Here is an 18,365-nt window from a genome sequence, read left to right as displayed (position 1 = left end):
GATCCTCTGCTTCCCAGGACAGGAACAAGAAAGAAAGACATAATCAGCTGGAACAGGAACAGGACAGCTTGCTGCATGACACAATGCTTCTGTGGGCATCCTGGCATCACACTGAATTTTGTGGACACCCAGATTAATTACAAACAGCTTCTAGTGTGCTCTCAGCTGTTATGGGTGTATGATTCCTGCTTTCTTATTTCTTCATGGGCATACCTCTAGAGTTACCCTCACCTGCATCTATTGACCTGTCCATCAAGTTTTCTTGGCCTGCACTACACTGTATCTGACCCTTTGCACTTTTCATATGGAAGCCTTATTTTCTTATAATCCATATTTTTAATCGAGGACAGGATTCTCCTCTGATGAGTATGGGTAATTTTACAATGTTTGCCAACTAGAATCTGCTTCACAGAACTGAAGAACCCATCACAGAAGATCCACATAGCTGTCACCTGAGCACTACTAGTACCACTACTAGAGAGCGCTACTACTGAAAAAAATGGCAGAGAATGGGAAAATGTAGAAAAACCAGTACAATTCATAGTACAATTACAGCGCAAGATGTTGTATCTATCGAGGATTTATGTTTATATTTATATTTAATATGAATTATGAGTAAAAAAGTAGAAAAGATTGCCTTTTATTAGGGGGAAAACTGAGTTGTAGAGCTGGGGAGTGTCTTTCTTGGAACCCTTAGCAAAGCTAGGGCAGAAGGAGTACCCGTTTATAAGTGTGGTCACAAGCTCCTACCGAAAGGATTAGACCTGAACTCTTCAAAACAACCAAAGGAACTCCAGCACACTAGAGGTGGGACCAAACAGATTGGAAAGCAAGGGTCAGAGTCTCCCACACTTCAGCAAACCGGAGCATCTGCTGCATGGAGCCAAGCTGATAATGCCTTGTTATAAAAAATGTGGGTGATAGCTCAAGTGGATGCATTTAAAAATCTAACAAAGCTATGTATCATCTCAACGATTTTCCTCTGATAATTCAGTCATCCTTCTAACGACCCAAAATTTTTTGCTGTTATAGCTTTCCTCAGCCTCTCAGACAGCTTGTGACCTTGTTTATTCTTTAGTTTTAGAAATGTCACTGTCTGTATTTTAAGACGCCTTAAAAACAACTTCCTCTTTTACAGGGCTTTCAATACAGTTTTCCATCCTTTTCTTACTGCTTAGCAGTTTAGAAATGTTTCCATTACAAAGAAAAAAATGCCTGCCTTAAATCACAATGTAATTGTTTAAGAGACAAAAAAAGAAGATATTTGGTCATATGAAACTGTGGTCATACAGAAATTTTTGTCATTTCAGCTGAACCTTCATGAAGATCTGCCTGGTGAAGTTCCTGTTCAATGAAGCATGTGAAATAGCACATGAACAGGTTTAGGCTTTCGCAACAGGCCTGCAGCATCAAGGCTAGCTCTAGGAAATGCAGCACCTTGCGCAGGCAGCAGGCCCCCATGCTTCATGGCTACCAGTTCTCCTTCCTCAGAAGCCCACCCAGAACTGGTTTCCAGATGTAAGCCAGGCTCTGGCCTCCCAAGCTGTAGGGCAGGCAGCTGCGCAGCACCGGCCTCTCCTCTGCCTGGTGCTGGCTCCGTTCCGCTGGTCCAAACCTCCTCTGCTTTGGTTGATCGAGGTGGCTCTTGTGACCAAAGCCCATGGGTGGGCTTGCTCCTGATCCTGCTCCCACACGGCTGCCCGGAGCCCTGGGGCCCCTTCAACGGCAGAGCAGCAGGCACTGGAAGTTGGTTCTAGGCAGTCTGTGAAACATCCTGCGACGCGATGGGATGACAATCGCAGAAAGGGACACTAGGACAGCTGACCTGTCAGAATGGCGAGTCTGGCTCCTTGCGATAACACAGGGATAATGCAGGCCTCTCAGACACTTTCCATCCCTAGGGAAGAGACCCCAGTATCCACTGGCCTGCTGTTACAAAGCTACAGAACGGAAGAGAAGCACCAGTGCAGGGCGGGTGTGAATGATCCCAGCCAGACTGTGTGGGAAGAATCAGTGGGAAGTCGTACCATGGGCTTAGGCCCCAAGACTTGGGCAGTCCTGAGCTACGGAATGCCAGGATCAGAGTTACCGTCCGATACAAAAGTGCAATTTGGTGACCATGAAGAGCAGAGGCAGGGAAGAGAGGGACCCGTGCGTTTAAGCCAGAACTGTTGTTCAAATGCTGACTCTGGCAGTTCCTCGGTGCATGACTTGGAATGAATCACCTCGTCCTGTGTGCCATTTACCCCTGTGCAAAGGGCGAGCATGAGATCTCTGCTCTCAAAATAGGAAGAAGCTGCTACACCCTTGTGATTCCCTGCAGGTGATCTGGATCTTCATATGCTCAATGACAGTAATTCCTGTGTAAAGGAAGTTGATGCTTATATACAGGAATGGCTACGGGACAGGAGGGAGCCCATTATTAATTAACTGGTGGTGAAAGTGATTGTAGGGAAGTATTATCTGGCACAAAACAATCCCAAAGAACTTCCTGTTTCATTTAACGGGAAAATAAAAACTAGAGGTGCCAATTTAGATCAAGAGGGTAGAAGGGAGACTCTTCAAATTGGAACAGACCAGGTGCTTGCTACAGGGTAGAGCAATGAGGGTGCCAGATAGAAGGGAACTGGATAAGAAGGATTGTGAACATATTTACAGCCATCTGGCACCCTCTAATTATCCAAATGACGAGGCTGCCTGAGTGCTCACCAAAATGTGGAGAGTGAGGGAAGGAAGGAGTTTGTTTGGGCAGAGGATCTTGAGTGCTTCATGCTTTCAACGTATGTTTTTTGGAAATGTTTTATATCACTTACAAGATTATTTATATTACTGGAGATGTAGGAAAATGATACCAGAAGGAAATGGAAGGGCTACTCCTTCTGGAGTTTTCCTTCCAGGTTTCTAAAAATCAAGTCATAGGAAAGAAAAGATACAGTTTCTTGGAGGCAGCATCAGGGACGGGAACGAGCCAGGAAAGCTGGATTCCTCCTCATCTACAGCACTGATACGTTGTTAGTATTACCTCAAGTCCTGCAGTTTTTAGTCAGAACTCTGCAACAGCTGGAATGATGTTATTTAGGAAAAAAATCCCAGGTTCTAGAACTACAGTGTAAACATTTTAAAACAAGCTCATGGTGCTTACTCAAAAACTAAGAAGGAAAGTTAAAAGTTTATGGTTCTAAGCACCAGTGTTATGCTTTCATTGGCCTTAGTAATGATTTTGTAATGTCTGGGTTCACCAACATTAAAGCTGTGTTATCTTAAAATCACTTTACTTTGTTGTGCTTTAGTTCTGTGAATCAGGAGTTTTGACTTGGTTTCTTGGTTTTATTACTGTCCAGCTGTGAGGACATAATAAGAGCTTTCCGTTCAAGTCCTCCTTTAGAATGGTACTAACCTTTCTGTCCTACCTGTTCAGAGTTATAATGTTAGCACTCCACAGAAATGCAAGCAGCAGTGTAACTCTTGCATTGCAATTACAGTATGTGTACATCCCTCCACTGACAGGACTTAACAACAAAAAGCAAACCGTTTAATGTGAAATCTTGGGTATGTTTTTCTCTTCTTTCTGATCTGGGAGATATCATAGCATCATATACGGTGGTGTGGTATTTTTAAAGGTTGGATAATTTTATGACCACTAATAACATCTGCTGTTAGGCCTTTTAAGAGAAGGGTAATCAAATTTCATGCTTCAGGGTATTAACCGATCACAGCAAGTGTCAAAATTGTATTTTATTCTTCTATCAGGAGCTAAACAGTACTACGCTGACTGGACTCATAGCCTCATTCAAGCGGAAACTAGACTTCAGTGACAAATTATTTGCCTTAGCATGGTAAAAAGCGAGGTGCTGGACTTAAAATTTGACATTCGCTGTTGCTCACGTATCACAGCAGATAGCAAAGTAGAAGCCATGCCCTCTAAACAATCTGGAGCTTGCTTTCTTGATAGTGCAACAAGTGTGCCTTACCTAGAGCACAGTGGAAGTGACATTAACCCAGCACAGTGGTTTCCCTGTCAACAGTGGTTTATTGTCCTGGAACCTGATCACAAAAGGCTTCAGCTTCTGCTCCCTGAAATAAGACTCGCTGAAATGAACAAGACTGTGATGTTAGCCATATGTAAACAAGCGCTGCAGAAACAAGAATTTCTTCAGAATTCAATATCCAGCACAGAAATAAAAGGTGATCATTAGCTAAATAGTGCTCAGCAACTCTAATAGGGAAGAACAGGTCTGAGGACGGCACATTACAGTTAGGGAAGAAAGCCATTTACTTTGGCAAGAAAACAAGAGATCATTGTGGTCAAATGTTTTGAATGAGACGTCAAACCAAGGCTTCACTGCACTCACGATCACGAAACTTTGCATGGTACCTAGGGTAAGAATAGACATAAAAACACCGTGTTCCGTCAGAGTCAGACCACTGATTTCTTGCATTTTCTGTCTTTTGATTTCTTCCTATACTTAACAAAATTGCTTTTCACTTTCCTACCTACGTGCTCTTAATATTCCTAGTGAGCCATAACTTCTATAGAGCATTTTTATGTCTCACAGCATACTCGTCATTATTTCCTTTTGTGCTGTATTTCTCGTTTTTAAATACATTTTCATAGTTTGAATAAGTTCTTCAGTGTTGCAATGTAGGTATGCTGTTTTGTTTCCTCCCTTTTCTGTTACAGTTCCTTTCTTGCTTTCTGGCAAGTTTGCCTTCTCTTTTTTTGGCCATTTTTATGGGATGCTGCCAGAAACGCTGAGCCAAAGCATTTCCATTTCCTCAATTTTGACTTGATCTTTTTTAGTCCTTTTTAAAAAATAAAAATAATTTTCATTTTTCATTCACTTGATTAATCCTTCGTTCATTCAGTCTTCGTGTCCAATTGGTAGGGTTTGGTATCATCTTTCAAACAAAAATCAGATGGATCGTATCACAGTTATATTTTCGGCTATGTTGCCTCCAAAGAAAATCGTTATCGTTAAACTGATAATGTACCAATATTTCTGGTTAACAAGCTAATCTCAGTATTTCTTTTTGGTTCCCTGACAATGATATGTCTGCCTCTGTGTTGCCTCTTCTGTTATGCTTACATCAAGACTTTTCATTCTGTACAATGCTGCCCAAAGAGGATCTGGTTTACAGCCATCGTTCCCAAGCACTGCAGTAACAGAGCAAATAAGAATTTGTCGTAGCGACTGATTATGGCTCAGTCAGAAGGGTCAGTCTCCCTCCACTGGCATTAGAGCCTCGAGTTAAAGGTATCTCACCTAGGAGGGATAATCTGGTGCGTCCTGCGCTCAGTCCTGCATGCACTCTGTTACAGAGGAAGAGAATTTGTGGAAACTGAAATCTGTCCACACAGAGGCTCACACCTAAATCACTAAACTATCCCCTTCAGTCCATTAAAAGCTGAACGTGCCTCCAGAACAAATGGATCAGATATGAACAAAAGCTGGGAGATGTCTAAGAAAAGTCGGAAGAGCCCTTCTAAAAGCAGCACAGATGCAGGAACAAGACACTTGAAGAATGTTTGGTGAGATAAAGGAGGCTGAAAATGAACCGGGCTCGCTGTCATTTCTATCCTGTATCATTACTAAGTATGGAGTGCTCCCAGCCCTGCAGCGCCTGGAATGCATGCCATGCCTTCTAGCCTGCAGCTGCTCGGAGGCAAGGCTGGCAGCCACAGCTCAGCCAGGTCAGGTCCAGCGCATCGTAAACTTTCCCATGTCACTGCTAAGGGTATGAGACAGAGCCGGCTCTCCAGTGTCACTACTCACCCCCCTGGCCCCAGCAGAAGCAGGTGTCACGCAGCACCAAGCCCAAGCGGCCCTGATGACACGCTTCCCTCTTGTGACGCTTGCAGGGCTCTGGATGAAGTGACCGAGCGCAGAGCAATGTTGCTGCGGTCCAGCTGCTTGTTCGAGTGCAGGCAAACTTATTTTGAGCTAAAACTTTGCTCAGTCTGAAGGCCATCCTTTGCCTTCTGGAGCAGTGGGGTGCGTGTATTTTAGGGTGGAAAACTTCGCCACCAATCTGACTTCAACTCTTTGCCCTTCCTGCATGAAGTTTATTGGAAGGTGAATGAAAAGTTGTCTTGCTCTGCCCTCTTATGATGGTATCATATTTCCAGCTGTTATTTTATTAAGTATGTCCTGTCTGCAGCTCTGAGACAGGCTTTTAAGTTAAAATATATGATAGCTATACAGATTCTAAGGTCTAATAGACTAGATCTAACAGTACTGACTTTTAAGTATTGAGATACATTTTTTTTTTTATTGCTCAGTTTTTTATTCTCCTTTTCCAAATTTTCTATTTAATGATGTATTTGAATGTCTTACAACGGTGTGTCTACACTGTAAAAACGGAAGTATTGCAAATGACACCTGCACAAGCTAAGTCCACACAGCAGAGTACAGCAGCAGTCACGTCCAGCTGGCACTAAATGCTTCGCTCCGAGGGTTTCTATCCTGTTCTGTCCTGGTCAGCGCTGATCTTAGCACAGCCCAAGCCAGCCCTGTCCACCTGCAGGGCATGCACCAAGTCTGTATTTGCAAACAATCTGGGCTCAGATAAAATAAATTGTATGTATTGGTCTTACAAACAAAATAGAATAATGTTTGCCTTTGAAGAACAAGCAGAGGCTAAAAATACTAGAAAATACTAAAATAATAAAGAGAAACTTTGCAGCTTCTGGTATCCCCTTATTCATCATTTTTAAAGAGCACGTGCAGAACTAAATGTCATGTCCACTACATCCATTCCTCAGTTCCAAAAGCTGGTATAAAAAAGGGTAGCCTGTGATGTTAGTCAGAGTTCATACACTCATCGGAGAGATTACAGAGGACAGCGATGATATTGCAGCGCTGTGCTAACATTCCAAGGTGGTCCATTTTTCATTGTCCTTTCCCACAAAAACAGGAATACTTGCAGGCAATCGGTTGTGTAAAAACACGGGAGACAAAGGAAATGGTGGCAGCATGACTTCAGGACTGGAATCTTATTATGAAAATGCCTAACTATATTAACTGAAATGGAAAGCCTATTCAGAGAAGACACCAAAGGGTGTATGTGAACCCATGTGGCAACACTTGTGTTGCAACTGTCGCTTCCACTCACTGTTTTTAACCTGCAATTTTTCTATTTAACTCCACTTAGCAGACTGTAAATATCTGAACCACACTCCAGCATTTCCACATGTTTTCTAAGGCTCCCTGGTCAGATGCGTTGAAAAACTTCGGGGATGCTGAGGTGCCCATTTAAAATGCCTGCAGTTTACTCATTGGGCTGCACTGAACCATTTATCCATTATTCCCAAAATGAAGTAACTCACAGGCAACCAAAAAATCACGCTTAGCGACTTTCCTCTCTCCTTTCTATTTTGCATTGTGTCTTTTGCATTTCCTAGGTCCAGCTAGGGCTGTCACACTTGGACAGAAGGAAGATATGCAGCAGAGCGAAATAACAGCGTTTAGGGTCAGTGGAAAGCAGAGGCGTTGTTAATAATATGGCAGTTCTCAGTTACTGCCAGAGTTACCATCTTTGACATTTGTCCAGTGCTATGATGAGCTTGAAAGGCCTTGCACAATTAAAAACGCATCTAACTTTAATTATCAAAACTATTCCACAGAAAGTAAACCCAAACATACGAAGACTTTAGGATTCCAAATTTCTAGCAGTATAGCCAGCCTTAAAAGTTCAAAAATTATAAGTCAGGTTCCAACAAAAATATGGCGCTTAAAAAGAAGTCTTTAGGATTTTGTCAGAATGCTTTTTGCCTCTTGTACATTTAAGAATGCCCTAGAATACGCTTTCCTTTAAAGCTTAAAGGGGTTTGATGGATGTGTTTCTTAAATGATAGTGATAATCATTCTATATTCACATGACTCCAGGTGCTGCGATTTTAAGATCTATTAGTACGATATTCATAACACAGTTGTGAAAGCTGGCAACACTCATTTTGATACGCCACTTTCCCAAAAGCCCAGAGAAAACAGATGGACTTTGCGACATGCCTGGAAAATTAATTAAACCTGGACGCTAGTGGACAAAGGAGAAAGGAAGAGCCAGATTCAAGGACACCTCCTGGAAAATGTTTCTTCCTGTTCGCAGTGGACGCAGGGCGGGGGATGCACAGGCCGCACCAAGTGACTGAACAGCTCCAGAGTACATGTGCTGCTCTTAAAGATATAGCAAATGAAAATGTGTTTGTTTACAGTCACAGGCTGCTGAGAGAACCATTGGCACTGCTGGGTTTGTGCTAAATACAGCCCTGAACTTGAAGGAATTGGTGTATTTGTGAACCTCAGCTTTACACTACCAGAAGTTTTGCTGCTGTTGGCTACACTGCAACCACTTCTGGTTGTTTACGCACCCCTGTTTGTGCATCACCAGTAAATGCAAAAGCTGTGAAGGAAGAGGGGAGGAGGAGGAGAGGGGGTGACAGATGGTTTGAGAAATGGAGCACTTGTAGAGGATTCTACAAGAAGTTCATCACATCCACGGAACCAAACCCTTTTTGACCCAGTTGTTTGGATTCTGTTTGCCTGCTCCTTTGTTACACAAACACTTTGGTATTCTTGTACAATTGCCACTGTCCCAGGGTCAGGACTACGTGAGAAAGCAAGTAAATTCAAAGACAATACAAGAGAAAAGAGAACAAACTAGTTATGGCCTGCAGCCATACAACTCCAAACTGGGATTTCAGTAGAGCATCGTATGTCCTGACTGGGAGGGAATGCCAAGAAACTCAAAACCCCAGCTACCTAGAAAGACAGATAGATAACTCAGCATGTGGCACTTGTCAACATAGGCCAGTAATTATTAACTTTATTACTTCAGTTGTGTTAGAGATCAGTACGTGCTATCCCTTTTGATAAAGAGAAAAATCCTCATTATTGTGTTCACTTATTGTTCAGCATCTAGTCTAGCATCCTGCTTCCAGAGTCAGTTACTGCTTAATGCTCTAAAGTAACGCACAGCTCACTAGATGCATTATTTTTTGTAATGCTGTTCACAGATGTGGGAGAGGAGAAATACCTCCCAGAAACCAGCAGTCCCTAAGCATAAGATTTGATTATCTTATGTTAGCATGCGCGTTATGGCCCAGATTTTGAGCTGCAGCTGTGTTGTGCTGTGGGGACTTGCTCCTGTCTAATTTAGAGCACTGGCAGATTAGGAATTGCTACAATTACCATGGTACAATGTTACTCCAGCCACAGTTCCCTTTTCCCAATAATTAGCCCCTGCACCAGAAAGCTGAGAAAGAAGATGATAGGGAAGTGGCTATACATCTCCTGCAGAGACTCCATGGCAGGTAGAAATACACCAGTGACTGAATCGATTGAGGGTACAGCTCCTTTATGTAATTAGGGAAGCATAAAGCAGTTAGCTATAGGACCAGATCCTCCATTGCAACCTACAGAGGTTACTCTGGCCCAAAGGATGTAATTAATTACTATTATGACTTGTATAGTTAGGAAATAATCCTCTATATTTAGTAAATGTAATAGGATAACAAGAGTGTTGGCCAGAAAACACGGTGAGGACAACTGTCCTTCATGGGCGATGCTAAGATATATCATAATAAACAAACTTTAAACAAACTGTGATAAGGCCAGAATATTTTGGCTTGGAAAAGAAAAATTAAAATAACCCCCCAAACCCACGAATCCTAGGTACTAGAGCAATGCCCACACCACCAGGTCTATTTTTCTATGGGTACGTAAGACCAAGCAACAAAATGGGGTGGGGGGCAAAGGAAATGAAAACAAGTGAAGGCCTTGGAAATAAAAGTGCTGCTGTGAAGGTTTTGGACTAGTAAAAGAAAATTCTGTTTGCAGAGGGTTTACTAAGAACTTGAAAGATATCTGTGGAAAACGTGTCAGATTTTGCTGCATTTACTGTCACATCAGTGAGCATCAGCAGGCAGGTTACCTAAGCATTTATGAGCAGGACAACCACCCAGGGTCAGCCTTGTGCTAATCCAAGAGGGGATTTTTATCAGCAAGTGTACCTGGGAATTTTATGGGGGCCCCTTTAATACTGTGCTACAAAGAAAGCATCCCCAAACCACCAGCAGATGAGTAATGACCTGCACGATGCCAAGAAGAGCTTCTGTCCTTTCAAGGGCAAGTTAAATTAAAAAGCAGTGCAATAATTACAGTATTTTGTTGGGTGAGGGGTTTTCTTCTTAGGCTATGAAGTACAGAGGTTGAATGATATCTAATATGGTCACCATAAATGTTTTATGAGAGAACAGAAAAAGCAATATTGTTTACAGTAGATTCTTCCTTCTCCCTTTCAGGCAGGCTGAATTTTCATTACCTAAGAGCAAATTCCGATGTAACATTAAGTTTTTACTAAATTATCAGGAATATATTTCCCAAAATACTGTGCCAGTGGCCTCACTGGTGTGCAGGTCCTAAACATGACAGACCAGCAACTAAATCTTTGGACAGGTCATTTAGAAGAGTGAATGTAGAAAAGAAGGCAAACTTACTTTTTTTTTTTTTTTTTTTTTTTTTGGTAAGAAATTTGGAGTACTAATTTCACAAAGCTAATGCATACCAGACAATGTAGTACAAGCTCCTCCAGGCTGTTAGATGAATAAGGTCTTTCAGGCACTGCACACTGCGCCACTTGTTCCCTAAAGTAGCCCTTTCTGGTAGCTAACCTCTCAGCTGGCAAGAACAGAGGACACTGCACCAAGTGCCATTTGTCTGCCAGCTTTCAAAAAGCAAAGCCACCCTTACAGCTGTTCCATTCTGCACTTCCCATACACACTTCCATCGTGTCTGACACCCTAGATGGACACACAATATTCTTTGGAATTAAACCCCCGTGAGTCTGATGAGCTCAGCTGTCTGAATCCTGCTGAAAGTCAACCCTAACCGGCTCAGAGTTTTCAGAATCTATCACACCTAGCTTGCGCACTCTGAAAATCGTCTGTAACTTTTCATCCCAAACCAATACTCCTGAAGTGAACCAGGAAGCAATTCATATTTTTAGAACGCAGCCTTCTGTCATAGTTCCTGAATGAAGAGGAAAATGATTACCTGTTATTTGTAACTCCTGAATGATGCAAAGACAGAGGTTATAGATGAAGCATTCTGGAAACTGTATATATTTTACCATGTGAAACCAAATAATTTCTTAGATCACCATGAGTTCTTGAAGCATTGTTACAGACAAAAAAAAGCACATGCTACTTATTTTGCTGCATTTGCATCCTTATAATACCAAGTTTAATGACATCAATGCAGCTGATGAGTCCAGAACCTTCCAAATTATGCCATTTTGAAGAGTTACTTTGACTCCTTCACAGTCAGAAGGGAGCTCAGAGGTAACTAGTCTGCGATTGCCTCCCCTACCAAACCCCAAGCTGGTTACCGGTCGCACTGTCGTGTAGATGGTGCCCTCTAGTGCTCCTTCCTCCTAAACCAGGAGCCAGACCCTGCCCCCGCTGCCCGGAGCCCATGACGTCCCCAAGCAGAATCACAGTATCATGGAATGGGTTGGGTTGGGAGGGACCTTAAAGCCCACCCAGTTCCGCCCCCCGCCACGGACAGGGACACCTTCTGCCAGCCCAGGGTGCCCCCAGCCCCGTCCAAACTGACCTTGAGCACTGCCAGGGCTGGGGCACCCACAGCTGCTCTGGGCAGCCTGTGCCAGCGCCTCGCCGCCCTCACAGGGAAGGATTTCTTCCCGATATCTAATACAAATCTGCTCTCTCTCAGTTTAAAGCCATTCCCCTTCTCCTATCCTTACAAGCCCTTGTAAAAAGTCCTTCTCCACCTTTCTGTTAGGCCCCTAAAGGGGTACTGGAAGAATCGGCAATACATGGTTAAAGAATAACCGTCAGGAGCTTTTCATGGAACTGTAATTATTTTATTTTTTAAACAACTTTCCCTTCTCTTTCCTCTGACTCAGCGAATGGCACTGAGTGGCAAATGAGAAAATAATAACAGTATTGCAATCACATCTAGGTGCCTCTATGAGTGGCCCCAGAGCCCCATTCCATCGTGGCCTGCAGCGTGCTGCGCGTGCACATATTAACAGGAAAATATATACATGTAAGAACAGCAAAACCACAAAAAGAAGGATGTGGGTCAGCAGCCCGGGTGCTGCTGCCTGCTTCCCAGTCCAGGCCGCAGGGGCCAGTCAGGACCCAGCAGCCCACCACCATTCCAGACACCTGCCAGACGAGGTCACTCCACAACAAGAGAAAGGAGATTCTCCCATCTCCCATCGTGCCTTCCCTTGCAACGAGACATCTCCTGATACCGTTTCAAAAGTCTCAGGACAAAAATAAAGCTTCGGCTCTGCCCTTCCAGAGCACGGTGCTGCTACGTGGGGGTTTTACAGCCATTATTTTTCCCCAGAGCATGATGCGATGCATTCATAAGTGGCACCTACTGAACCCACGAGCCATCAGTACAGGGTGTAACTGCATCTGATATGGAAATTTACACCACACAATTCTTAGGGTTGTTTTTAGTGATTCTAACTTTGACAGTTTTATTGCTGCTTTCTATCACCGGAACCATGTAAGACAACTGGACCTCGGATTTGTCTTTGCACATCCTTGAAAGCTTTTCACTTACTTACTCCAGCTGGAAGAAAACTGACTGGCTCTGGGCACTGCCGCCATTACACTTAACAATTTGCCACTGGCATTTGTGCAGCTGCTAATAGTCACCACGATGAGTTGGGGAAATGAAGCACAAATTCTGTAGTTGAGTGACTGTACCTTGTGTGTTCTTTTAAGTTCCTTCTTTTTTAATTCGCCATATTAATAATGTCTGAGAGACAACAGGTTTTGCACACATTCTAAACAGTCTTCTAAATAATAAATCCAGATAAATATAATCACTTGTAAAAGGAAATAGATTTTAAATACATTTATTTGCTTTCACTTTCTTAATTATGTCACTTTCTTTAATCATGTTTAGCTGTTTCTGAATTACTGTGACTAATTCAGAATAGCTGTAATTCTATTGCCTCAACTTTAAGGGTGCGGCCAACGCTTATACAGATTAAAGATAAGTAACCGTGAGTATCTAAATACCATCAACCACTGAGTAGTTTCTAACATTCAGGGGCAGATTCACTGAACAACTTCAGCAGGTTCCTAGTACTTCAGAAGAGAGCACCGAGTCCATTCCTATTAGACGAGTATTAGCTATACATTTAAGCACATGCCTATGTCACAGAGATTTCCCAGTTCCACTCCCTCTCCGCACCTGGCCCCCACAGAGGCCAGCGCAGCTTCTTCCTGGCAGCGGGTAAAGAACTCGTCTCACTTTCCCATTCTCCCTCATCTACTCTTCCTTCTTTCTAAACTACATCTTTCCCTTCTACGCAGCAAACGATATTTGTACTAACCTTGCACATAGAACTGATGTATGATTCCTAGTGAAAGTACATATTCTATACCCCTAGAAATCCAGGTGTGCTAGAGCAAGGAAGAGACCTATTGGGGGAATTTGCAAAAGCTGCAACTCAAGCACTTCAAAAGATCTGCAGTAAAAGACATGCAGCAAGTATTTCCAAATTTAAACGGTTGTCTCAGTGGGTGTTTCATATTACTATCTGCTTCACGATTCCTCACTTTGTTCTGGGAAATATTTTTTGCTTTTCAATAGTATGATGTTCCTGGAATCTTCTTTGTAGTGAAAATGCTTAACCTTAATGTAGAAATTATGCAGAAATTTAAGCCTGCAGCTATTCAGAAATTCAGAGCAGAGATATATTAATATTCTTCCTCCTTCCATCCCTCCTCATTCTTACAAAGGTACAACTCGTCTGTTCAGACTTGTGATTTGAATGAGGAGTAACTCTAGATGTCTGTGTAAAAGGGAAAAGAAAAAAAAAAGAGAAAAAAAAAAAAAGAGGCTCTCTCAGGGAAAGCCTCTAACTAATTTGTGTAACATGTTAATGTAAGAGATTTTACTAACAACCAACCTTACTACCCCTGGCAGTATACATCAATTGAGATGGAAATACCCGTCATTATATCATAAGATAAAACATTTTAATCTCCAGAAGACTGTGCTTCAAAGAAAGCAAGTGCCAAACACATGCATTTATCTTTAACGCCAAAAGCTTTAAGTATTTCAAGAGGCACAATCTAAGCTTTCAGAGCTATATTAACTTCAGCAGGAGCACTGGAAGGATGTACACAGGAGGTGTGATAACACCCAATATTTAGCATTAAAAAGTCATAGCTTGATTACATATGGAAAAGAATTAAAGACATGGAACATCCTGGGTGGGCCAGCCCACAAAACAGCCCCCTTTCCTACAGCGGCGAGACCCTGCATCTGTGCAAGACCTCGACCCACAGCACAGGGGATGGAGGCTGGGCTGGTCAGCGCAGCAAGGCCTCCTTCCCAACAGCCCCTCTCGGAACTCCTGCTGGAGCTGGGCCTCACCTGCCGTCCCGTGCTGTGGCCTGATCGGGTTTGCAGAGCGTTCTCTATGGCTGGGTCCATACATGCCACGAGTTCTTTCAAGATTTTACAGCACAGGACCGCAGCTGTGTAACAAGATGGAGATAGCTAGGCTGTCACGGCTTGCCTGCATCTCTACACCATTTTTCAGCCTTCTGTTTATGAGGAGGCTCCCCACCTGCTCCCAGAACCACTTCTCCTTTTCCACATCTCCCCAAATGATTTGTTGCTGGTTTCACCACACCTGTCTTCAGTTTCTTTGAGGACGTTTTCTTAATCATTTTAAATTGGCTCTGGTTGTGGCTGTTCTGTGACTGATCTCACCTTGGAGCCCCTGAAGGCTGTGCAGAGTTTACAGAATCCATCAGAGGAGAATCTGGAGCCTGTTTTCTGACAATTTAGAGAAAGTCATGTGCCTGTTTGCTTGCAAGTGCTTATGAAAGCCTTTTATTCTATATGCATGCATATTTTAAATCAAAATCTCTGTATCTCTGTGTAATATATATGTATTTTAAAGGAACTACGCTTATTCACTACTCTGATAAGAATTAACCAGGACTCTCCTAAGCTATTGCTGACTTTTAAATGGAAGGAGAAAGGTAGGAGACATTATGCAAAATAATTTCTTGTAATCGGAGAAAATGAGTTCACAATATGCAATTAAAAGTACTAAACTGTAAATCATTATCTTGAAACAAGAGCACTGATAATGAAGTTGATTTCGTATTATTTGAACTCTTATTTAGAGGAATGGATACATCTTGTTGATGTTTGATTCTTGCTTAATAGAGCGTACGGTGATAAAGCAAGCTATTTTGGGATAAGGAAAATTTCAATTTAGCTTTTTGTAAGATTTTTCCTCAAGTGAAAAAAATATGATTTGGCCTTTAATAATAATAGCAAGGTAGTTGATAATGCAGCGTAGCTTAACAACTTCCTGATTACTAACTCCTTCCTGACAATTATTTCTTCTGTGGTCTTACATCATCCATTTTGGCAAATCCACTTGATATTCCTCATCTAGAAAACATGCTTTAAAATATTTATTAACCTACACACTACACAGATTAAGAATTCAAAATTGTAGGTATCAGAAGTCCTTCTTATTCAGATACTATGCTGCAGAGCAACGTACCTGTTTGCAGGACTGCTGCTGAGGTTAGTGGTGGGCTTTGCATAAGAGAGCCACTAGCTGCTTCTTGGCTGCAAGGTCTCACTTAGGTACACAACACTTGGGTTTGTAACTAAAATGTTGATACAGTGACTGATAAAAATCAAATTCCAGGCAAGAAAATCTGATAGAATAGGTAACACTTCATCGGTCATTTTTTTTGATTGGTCAGTCCACTGAGGAACAATTCATTCTTGATTTGAAAAATTACTACGTACGTGTGTGATTTCATATCCTGACTTAATGAAGCTTTCATTACTTTACTCATATTAATAATGTTTCCGTTTTTTCCTTTGAATTTTAGCATCGAGGTAACCCTGTGTTCTGGCTGATAGTAACCACTGCTCCTTTACATTAAATACTGCTCTTTAATACCGTCCACTTTTACTAACAGCGTGAATATGCTGCATAGAGACTGTTACACAGGCAAACGAGGGCAGTACATGTACACCTACACCACACTCTGGCTAACAGATCACCACGAACACGGCTTCTAACACGGAAAGGCTGTATGACGATTACTTGATAACTGTAAAGGAAATTTCATCCTTTTGTTCTCATCACTGCTGTGTGTTTATTTTCCAGTGACAAAACTGGAGTCAGAAAGCCATATAAAAGTTACAGAGCTATAAAGGAGATCAAAGGTACATCCACTACAGAATGAAACTGAGCCATAAGACCTATGACCCTTTTAAGAATGTGTTGTTACAACATTTTTAAACGGTTTTTGTTCAGTTTAAGCAAGTAACTTCAACTATTGTAAAAATGATATTTTTTAATGAATTATTATTCATATTAGTAAGTCTATAAGGATGAATGCAGAGAAGGATGAAAGAATATATATACATGAGAAAATTAATGGTAAAAGTCAGTAAACAAAACTATTTCAGTAATATTTACCAGTACATTGAACAGTAAGAAAGTTCAAATATTTGACTTTAAGAGCAGTAATTTGATGACACCTGGATGAACCTGGCTGAATTCTTAATAAACAAACTGATTTGTAATAAACACACTAATGGTTTAGTTTCCTGGAAATTAAACAGTAAGTTTCCTTTTCTTCTCTGCTAGAGGCTGAAATGAAGGTGAAGGTATCTTTGTAAAGCTTAACTTTTTTCCCTTCAAGTTTGAAGAATGAGAATTTCTTTCAACTTAATGTTTTTAGATTATGGTATCTTCTGTCCAATAAAAAACTTAAATTCTTACATTCTAAAATGCATCCAGGGTACTTCTTAATTTGCTCAATCCTCATGTTCTTACCTTTATAGATATTTTGTAATGAGTTGATACATAATGAGTGTGCTACCTATGAGTGTGTGTGTGTATACACGGATTTTTTTAAACAGAAGGTTGGGTTTTTTTGGTTTTAGAAGCAAAAAGTTTAGCTGGTTTTGTGGCATTTTTAAATATAACATCTTGCACAAAGTAGGGCATGAACTACTTGAATTTTCAAGTCTGCTCCTACTACTTTTTGTACTTTTTGTGTAGATCCTCTAACAGTGATACCGATGAAATAATATATTGAAGAAAGTATTCCTGTTAGTTTTCAGAAACACAAATTCTCAAATTCATTCATTTCAGCACTAATAATAGTTTTTGCTGTAATACAGGAGCTCATTAGTAACAAACAGCACCTTAGAGGAAATACTGCAGCATACTTTTAAGCAGAAGAATAATGAGTCATCACTATGACAAAGCCGAGAGAAAAGAAATGTGATTCTAGAATGTATTAGGAAAGGCACTTGCTGCAAAGTCATGTTAGTATCAATACGATTTTAGCCAGCAGCTCCCTTCCAATCTTAGGTTCCTAATTAAGCGTTATTTCTGCATGTCCCCAATATTAAGACAGATTCCCAAAGGAGAAGGATGTGACAAAATTTCCCATTTTCTTTGTATCCCCCATGTCTTTAACTATTCTTTCCTTCAAGCTTTGCTCCTTACATGAGCGTATCAGAGGAAACACACAATCACAGAAGTTTATCATAAAGTTACCACACAGCTTTAAACAAATATACAAATGTAATTAGTCAACTGATACTGATTAACAGACACTTTCATCCCTGGGGAAAAAAAACTAACCAAACAAACCAACAGAAATTTTCAGTTTACCTTAACTTCCCAAAAGACATGAGCTCAAACCCATTTCTGACACTCCTCTACCAGAAGATCTACCAAAGGTCTGACGCTTTTGGGTGGGAAGGTTTCCAGTGGAAAAGTACCTTCCAGAAGCCTTCTGCCTGCCACAGAGTCTTCTCTCTCTTTCCCAGGTTTACCCCCTACCTTAGATCCGACCCCATCCTATTTTACCCAGCTCACATTTGCATTGGAACGCAAATGGAACATCCCTTGGGCTTGTTCTGCGCTGCAGAACGACTGCCCTTCATTTTGTGTTTGGTAACCACATCGAACTGTGCATGATCTTCCCTCCAGGGCAGCTGTCTTCTGCGTGTTACAGTGCTGGTTGGAGCTCTGTAAGGATCTTGGACATCATCACACCAATTTCTTTATTGGTCTGGTGCTTACACGATGCCAACAATTCCTCTGCCAAAGTAAGTTACTATTAAAACAGTACTCTTACTTCAAATGTAAAAAAAAAAAACAAACCAACAAAAAACCAATCCAAACCTCTGTACTTTGAGATAAATTCTTTTTTTGGCAATTATCTGATAAAACTGTTTTGTAAAACGGATATGAATATTTTGTTTTCCTGTAGCCTGTGCTCCTTATCATGCTTTAACTAATACAAA

This window comes from Falco peregrinus, chromosome 19 (assembly GCF_023634155.1).
Source record: "Falco peregrinus isolate bFalPer1 chromosome 19, bFalPer1.pri, whole genome shotgun sequence".
Taxonomy (NCBI): domain Eukaryota; kingdom Metazoa; phylum Chordata; class Aves; order Falconiformes; family Falconidae; genus Falco; species Falco peregrinus.
This window is presented reverse-complemented; position numbering follows the sequence as displayed.